Here is an 8,404-nt window from a genome sequence, read left to right on the forward strand (position 1 = left end):
TCCTTCTGAGGCAAAGTTCAGGCTCCAGGCTGCCTGCCCACTCTACACTGCCCATCCCTCTTCTAGCCTTCTAAATGAAAAAGTGTCCAGAGATCAATGTCAACTAGTCCACGTCAGGTAGAGGTAATGTGCCCAGGTGCTCATCCTCCATGGATACAAATATTTTTCAAAGGCTTATCATTACATGTGCATTAATCTAGCTTGTTATTAGTAACTCTATACTCATCTTTTTATGCTGAACAATATCTGTTATCATATCAAGGAAAAAATACACCCAGTGGTCTGTAATTCTCTATATACTGATAAAAAGGGTAACAATTACTCTTCCAATTGTTTTCTGGAGGCAAGTTCTTCATCCATAGAATCTAGCATAGTGAGATTTTGGCACTTTTTTGGATTATTTTTTTTTTGTAGTTTTCAACATTCACTTCCATTAGACTTTGAGTTTTAAAATTTCTCCCTCTCCCACTACTCTCCGCTACACCCCAAATGGTGCACAATCTGATACAGTCTTTACTTATACAATCATTTTAAGCATATTTTCCCATTAGCCGTGTTGTAAAGAACAATTACCACTAATGGGAGTAATCATGGTAATGCAGCAATAAAACAAAACAACAAAGGAAAAGGAGAGCAAATATTACACTTCCATCTGCATTCAGACTCCACAGTTCTTTCTCTGGGTATGGATAGCAATTTTCCATCATGAGACTTTTGGAGTTGTCTTAGATCCTTGCATTGCTGTGAAGAGCCAAGTCTATCAAAGTCAGTCATCACACAACGTGGCTGTTACCATGTACAATGTTCTCTTGATTCTGCTCATTTCACTCAGCATCAGTTCATGTAAGTCTTTCCAGAATGTTTTGAACTCTTCCTGCTCATCATTTCTTATGGCACAGTATTATTCCATTGTGCTCATATATGGCAACTAGTTCAGCCATTCTGTAATTGATATGCATCCCCTCAATTTCCAATTCTTTGTGACCACAAGAAGAGTTACCTATAAATATTTTTGTACACGTGGGTCATTTTCCGATTTTTATGATTTCTTTGAGATACAGACCTAGAAGTGGTATTACTGGGTCAAAGGTATGCACAATTTTATAGCCCTTTAGACATAGTTCCAAATTGCTCTCCAAAATGGCTGGATCAGTTCAAAACTCCACTAACAATGTGTTATTGTTCCAATTTTCCCACATCTTCTCCAACATTTATCATTGTCCTGTTTTGTCATGTTAGCCAATGTGATAGGGACGATGTGGTACCTTAGAATTGCTTCGATTTGTATTTTCTAATCAATAGTGATTTTAGACATTTTTTTTCATAGAACCATAAATAGCTTCAAGCTTTCTAGTGTTCCTCTAAAAGTTGCCTTTTTCATATCCTTTGACCATTTATCAATTGGAGAATGACTTGTATTCTTATAAATTTGGCTCAGTTCTCCGTATATTTTAGATATGAGGCCTTTTTCAGAGACATTGGTCACAAAATATTTTTCCCAGTTTTCTACTCTCTTCTAAATCTTAGAAGGGACCACAGCATTAGTTTATTTCAACTTTGACTATTTCATTATCATTTAACATTAGAAAATTTCCTCTACTCTCAGCAATCTTAGAAAAACATGGGCTGGCACATAATGATGGTATGAAATTAATAGTTCTTACTGTCCCATGATCAGATGAATATGTCACCCTAGAAAAAATTCAATAGATGATATGGAAAACTTTGGGTTAGGAATCAGTTGTCCATGAAATATTAATTAAGTACTTTATAGAATCACAAAATTTGAGTTGAAAGGGACTTCAATACCGGAGTAGTCTAATCCACACTACAGGAATTCCCACTATAACACACTGAACAATTGGTGGTCCAGTCTCCTATGTCTAAGCACTCTGCTAGGTGTTAGTGGTACAAAACCAAAATGGAAATAATCCATCTGCTCAAGGGGCTTCTATTCTATTGAGTAGACAACCTGCCCATTCTTAGGTTTAGTGTATATTTTATAAGTACAAGACAATATGAACTTTCATAAATATACGATGCCAATGTAGTGCAATGAGTAGAGCAAAAAGAGGATGTGAGTTCACATCCTAATTCTGCCACTTCCCTGTATGAACTTGGTCAAGTCACAACCTCTCTGGACCTCAGTTTCCTTATACATAAAATGAGGGGATTGGAGTAGATGGTCTACCTGAGGTCTCTTCCAGTTCTAGATTTCTGATCCTGTAAGTATATACAAAGTAAATGCTGAGTGACTTTCAGGGGAAGTCACCATTTGTGCAGGGATCTGGAAAGGAAAAGATTACATGGTGAGTAGGCTTCCAATATTCTACATGACCATTTTTGGTATGCCTACTAGATTTATCTTTTGCTGTTCTTAGAATGACAGAATTTTGAGCTGGAAGGGATTTTTACTAATCATCTGGTCCAATCTTTTCATTTTATAGATGAGAAAAAAGTGAGGTACAGAAAAGTGATGTGACCTACCACAGGCCACATAATTTACTAAGTTCAGGATCCAGGTATCCTGACTCCAATTCAGTGCCTTTTTCACTATATCCTTCTTTCTTATTTTATTTAGCTAAATATGCATATCCCATGTTTCTTAATCATGTAGTAAAATAGATGGAAAATGCATTTGTGACACTTTTCATGTGTATGTATCTTTTCTTTCTTAATGTAACCCTTGCCACTATTTTTCTATGTTTGGTTTGGCACATATCATGCATGATGTTTGGGCATGCATCTACTAGATGTCCAGTAAGACTTCAATTATTATAGCTTTCTGTTTGTTATAGAGCTGTGGGCTGGGAATCACAAACACTCATCTTCCAGAGTTCAGATCTGGCCTCAGACACTTACTAGCCATGTGAGCCTAGACAAGTCTATTCAGTCTCTTTGCCTCACTTCCTTGACTTAAAATAAGCTGGAGAAGTTAATGGCAAATCACTCCAGTGTCTTTGCGAAGAAAACTTCAAATAGAGTCATGAAGAGTCATGACTGAACAACAACATAAGATTTCCTTTTCTGGAGCAAAGTGAGGGTGTTTTTAAATGCAGTGTGTTCTTTCAACACTATTATCTTAAACTGGTTAAATATTTCCCACTCTCCCACCTCTCTTGTTGGCACCAATGGTATTTTGGGAAATTATAAGGAATTTATGAAGATAGCAGGTGTCAATTCCAGTTCAGAATCTAGTGTGGGATTGATGCTAACACTGTCTCCTTTTTCTTCATTCTGCTCTTTGTCCCTTGGCTGTGAGATCATTTTCTGGTCTGTTTTGCCCAGGCTCTACACTGTGAGAAACCACATGTTAACCATAAAGTACTGAGTCTTTTCTATTGGTTCAAATATGGGGTGTGGTAAAAAGTTCAGCAATCTAGAAATTTAATCTCAATCGGAGCAGAGGAATAGAAGCTGAAGAGAGAACTGAGCTTCATATCTAAGCAAGCAATAACCCAGGTGAGGTTCCCAGACAGCATCAGTTCAGGAGGGCTCACTGAACCAGGGTTCTGCACCAGCCACCAGGTGAGGTGGTCTATTCATACACATAGTGTATGCTTCAATTTATTTCACTGAGAACGGTCCATGGTTGTCGCCCAATTCTAGGTACTAGAGTGGAATGTCATGAAGTTTAAAATCAGGAGAACCTGAGTTCAAGTGATGGCTCTGCCATTTGTTAACTGTGTGATGTTGGACAAATTAATGAACTTCTCTGGGACTCAGTTAAAAGCAGGTGATGGTGATTTATAACTATTAAGAATGATTCCTGCCAGATCTAAATCTAAAACACCTTATATTTCTATGGTGTAGTAATAACACATTTCTATAGCAACAAAGTATTTTCCTCATGACAAACCTGTAAGATAGCTGGTGCAAATATTTTTTTCTCCACTTTACCAGATGTAGAAGGTTAGGTCCAGAAAAGAGTAATGAGTATCAGCACCATAACTTAAACCCATGTGTTATGACTCCAAATTTGAAAGTTTCCACAACATTCCACTGACCTAGACAGTTCAGGGCTCCTCTGTGAGCCCTCCCTCATCAAGTTTGACCTGTCTTATATTCCACATACACTCCTTTGTCCATGTTCTCCCTTCTTCCAGATTCAGATGAGATGTTGAATCATTTAAATGATGCAAAAGCATTCTCTTTCCAACAAGCACTGAAAAATGACTGCCCCTTTGTGTTGAAAAGACAGGAGAATATCTTTCTCTAAAATTATTTTGTAGCACTTGTTTGTACTCATTCTGTTCTGTTCCCCCAGTGCATCATCAGCTCCTTGATGGCACCAAGGAAGGGACTTTAGAAATCAATCAACTAGCCCATACCCTTCATCTTATAGATGATGTTTAGGGAAACAGAGGTCTAGTCAGATGACATGACTTTAAGAAAGGGTTCAGAACTCACTCTGCATCAGTTCTTGAAAAATTTCCCAGGTTGACTGAAATCAGCACTTTCATCATTGCTTAAGACACAAGAGTGTTCTGTTACATTCATATACCATAATTTGTTCATCCATTCCTCAATTGCTAGGTATCCCCTTAATTTCCTATTCTTTGCTAGCACAAAATGAGATGCTGTAAATTATTTTATACATATGCTTCTTTCCATTTGGTTTTTGATGTTTTCAGGGCAAAGTTCCAAACTGAGAAGTCCCTGAGTTCTGCTGTTCTAAAAATGCTCTTGCTCCCTCCTATACTCCTACCACACTCACTTGTTGTGTGCTCATTCCTCCTGTCCTACAGTCGTAGCTCTGGATCATGTCTGGTCAGCACTCTAGACTTAGCATCTGGAAATAGTAGGGTGAAGGTCATACTTCAGTCTTCCCCTCCTCATCCATCTGAACCTCATGCTGGGTTAGATGAGCTGAAAGTTCTTTCAGCCCTACTCTGCTTCCTTGAGGCACCTCCATGGAAATTCTAGAACAAGAGGGTCAAAGAGAAGAAGAAAAAAATAATCCTCTGTTCACCACCTAAAAAAGATCCCATGAAGAAAACTCACAAGAATGTCATAGTCAAGTTTCAAAACTCCCAGGTTAAAGAGGAAATATTGTGAGCAACAAGAAAACAAAAAACAATTTACATACTGTGGAGATACAGTCAAGATTTCACAAGATGTAGCAGCTTCTACATTAAAAGATCATGGATTTTGAAATATTATATTTTAAAGAGCATAAGAGCTGGGGTTGTGACCAAGAATAAATTGCCCAGCAAAGTTGAGAATAATACTGAACAACAACAAAAAAAAAGAACATTTGACTAACTGATAGAATTTAAGGTATTTGTTATGAAAATATCTAGAACTCAATGAAAACATTAATATAAAAGATTAAGAAGAAATATAAGGAAAACATTAAAGACTACTAGGTATTTATTGAGGTCAAACTCTTTACATCTTACATATGAAAATGTTATTAGCATTCTTAAAAATGCCATCATTACTAGGATAGATTGAAAGAAAGGTTGGGGCTGAGTTGTGTATGATGGGGTGATTCTAAAAACAAAATTGGATAGCAAAAGGTAAAAAGGATCATTTATCTCAACAGTGGGACATGAAAGGAAGAACTGATATAGAAGAAGCAGGTGGAGGTGGATGGCTGGTAATGTTCAATCTTACTCTCTTCAGATCTGTGTTGAAGAGGAAACTATACATATGGAGGGGTGGAGAAGTCTTATGGACTTGTAGAGAGGTGAGAAGACTAGGAGAAAGGGTTGGGGAAAGACTTTTAGAAGGCTGTATATATTAACATTTAGGATGGTTGGGAGAGAGGACAAGAGAGGGACTCTTAAGGAGTGAGTAGAATAAAGAATAGGAGGTTAAGGGGAGAAGATAAGGTAACAGGGATATACACAAATCGTAATATAACTGTGAGTGTGAATGGGATGAATTCACCTATAAAATAGAAACAGATAACAGAAAGGATTAAATATCTGAATCCAATAATATGTTTTTTATATGAAACACTTTTAAGAATGAGAGATACACACAGAGTTAAGATGGAGAGATGGAGTAGAATTTACCATACTTCAGCTGATACAAAAAATGCAGAGTCAGCATTTATGAAATCTGACAGTAATGGCTAAAATAGATTTAATTAAAAGAGACAAACAAGATAATGATTTTGATAAGAGGTACTATAGACAATAAAGCAAAAACAATACTGCACGTATATGCATCAAATTCTATAATATTTAAATTTTTAAAAGAAAAGTTAAATGAATTACAGATGGAGATAGGTAGTAGTATTATAATAGTGGGAGACAGCTTTTCCCTCTCAGAACTAGAAATCTAACCAAAAAATAGACAGATCTCTGGAGAGACTAGAATGGAAAGAGAAAGAAATAAATCTTTTTCTCAGCACTTCACGGTATCCTTACAACGATTTTCTATATATTAGGACATAAAAATCTTATAGTAAAAGAAGAAACATTAAAAGTATCTTTTCAGATCATAATGTGATATAATCATATTTAATGAAAGACCATGAAAACATAGATTAACAATCAATTGGAGATTCAAAACCTAATGTTAAAGAATGAATGGTTTAAAGCACAAGTCATAGAAATAATCAATAATTTCATTAAAGATAATAACAACAATGAGACAATATATCAAAATCTATGGGACATAATAAAAAGAATAATAAGAGGAAAATTTATATCTCTAAATGCTTACATCAATAAAGTAGAGAAATAACAGACCAATGCAATTTTTTAAAAAACCTAGAAAAATGAACAAAGTAAAAATACACAGTTAAACACTAAATTGGAAATCTTAAAAATTAAAGGTGAGATTAAGAAAATTGAGTGTAAAAATTGAATTAATAAATGAAACTAGAAGTTGGTTTTATGAAAAAATCAATAAAATAGATAAACCATTGGTTAATTTGTTTAAAAAAAATGAAATCACTATTATTAAAAATGAAAAAGGTATATATACCAATAAATGAAGATGAAACTAAAGCAATTATGAGGAATTATTTCATCCAATTTTATGCCGATAAATTTAACAAGTTAAGTGAAATGGAAGAATATTTACAAAAACATAAATTGCCTATAGAATCAGAAGAGGAAATAGAATATCTAAATGGACCCATTTTACAAAAAAAAAAAAATTGAACAGCCCACAAAAGAGCTTCCTAAGAAAAAAAGTACCAATACGAAATGGATTTACAAGTGAATTTTATTAATATTTAAAGATCAACTAATTCCAATACTGAGTAAATTATTTGAAATTATAGGCAAAGAAGGATCCTACCAAACTCTTTTTTGAAACAAATATGATACTGATACTTCAACCAGGAAGAGGAAAACAGAAAAACAAAGTATGAACTATTTCCCTAATGAATATATATAATGACCAAGTGGAATTTAAGAAAAAGAAATAGAAGGAATCAGAATAGGGAACAAGGTAACAAAACTATCTCTTTTTATGGATGATATGATGATAAACTTGAAAAATCCCAAAGACTCAAATAAAAAATTAGTTGAAACAATTAACTATTTTAGCAAAAGCAAAACAAAACAAACCCCAACAATTTTATCAAAGTAGCAGGATATAAAGTAAATCCACATAAATCATTAACATTCCTATATGTCACATACAAAACCCTGTTGAAGAGATAGTAAGAGATACCTCATTTAAAATACTTCTGGGGCAGGTAGGTGGTGCAGTGTACAGAGCACCAGCCCTGAAGTCAGGAGTACGTGAGTTCAAATACAGCCTCAGACCAAACACTTAATATTTACTAGCTGTGTGACCCTGGGCAAGTCACTTAACCCCAATTGCCTACAAAAAAAAATAAAATAATTCTAGACAGTACAAAATACCTGGGAGTACACCTGCCAAAAGAAACCCAGAAACTATATAAACAAAAGTAAAATGAGTTTTAAATAATTGGAGAAATACTGTTTGTGAGTGGGCAGGACAAATATAATAAAAATGACAAATTTACCTAAAGTAATTTGTGTATTCAATGCCATCCCAATTAATTTACCAAAAAAAAAAATTACTGAATTAGAAAAAATAGCAGAATCCATTTGGAAGAGCAAAAAGTCAAGAATATCAAAGAACTAATTAAAAAAAGGGTTGTTTAGCAGTACTAAATCTTAAAATCTATTCTAAAATAGTAATTATCAAAATTATCTGGTAGTGACTAAGAAATAGAAAGTTAGATCAGTGGAACAGAGTAGTCATACAGTTCACCAAGCCTATCTAGGTGTTGAAAAGGGTCTCCAGGGGCTGAAGGCATTGCTTTAGGATCATTCTGGGTAGTCCAGAATTTTTCTGACTAAGCGAAGGAGTGCAAGCAGGGCTGAGAACATTGCCAGAAATTCAATGAGCTGACTAAGCAGCATTTCTTCGAAACTTCTTTCCCTTCATGCTTCCCCCCTTTCACCCC

The sequence above is a fragment of the Phascolarctos cinereus genome, unplaced genomic scaffold, assembly GCF_003287225.1.
Source record: "Phascolarctos cinereus isolate Bilbo 61053 unplaced genomic scaffold, phaCin_HiC Scaffold_3;HRSCAF=262, whole genome shotgun sequence".
Taxonomy (NCBI): Eukaryota; Metazoa; Chordata; class Mammalia; order Diprotodontia; family Phascolarctidae; genus Phascolarctos; species Phascolarctos cinereus.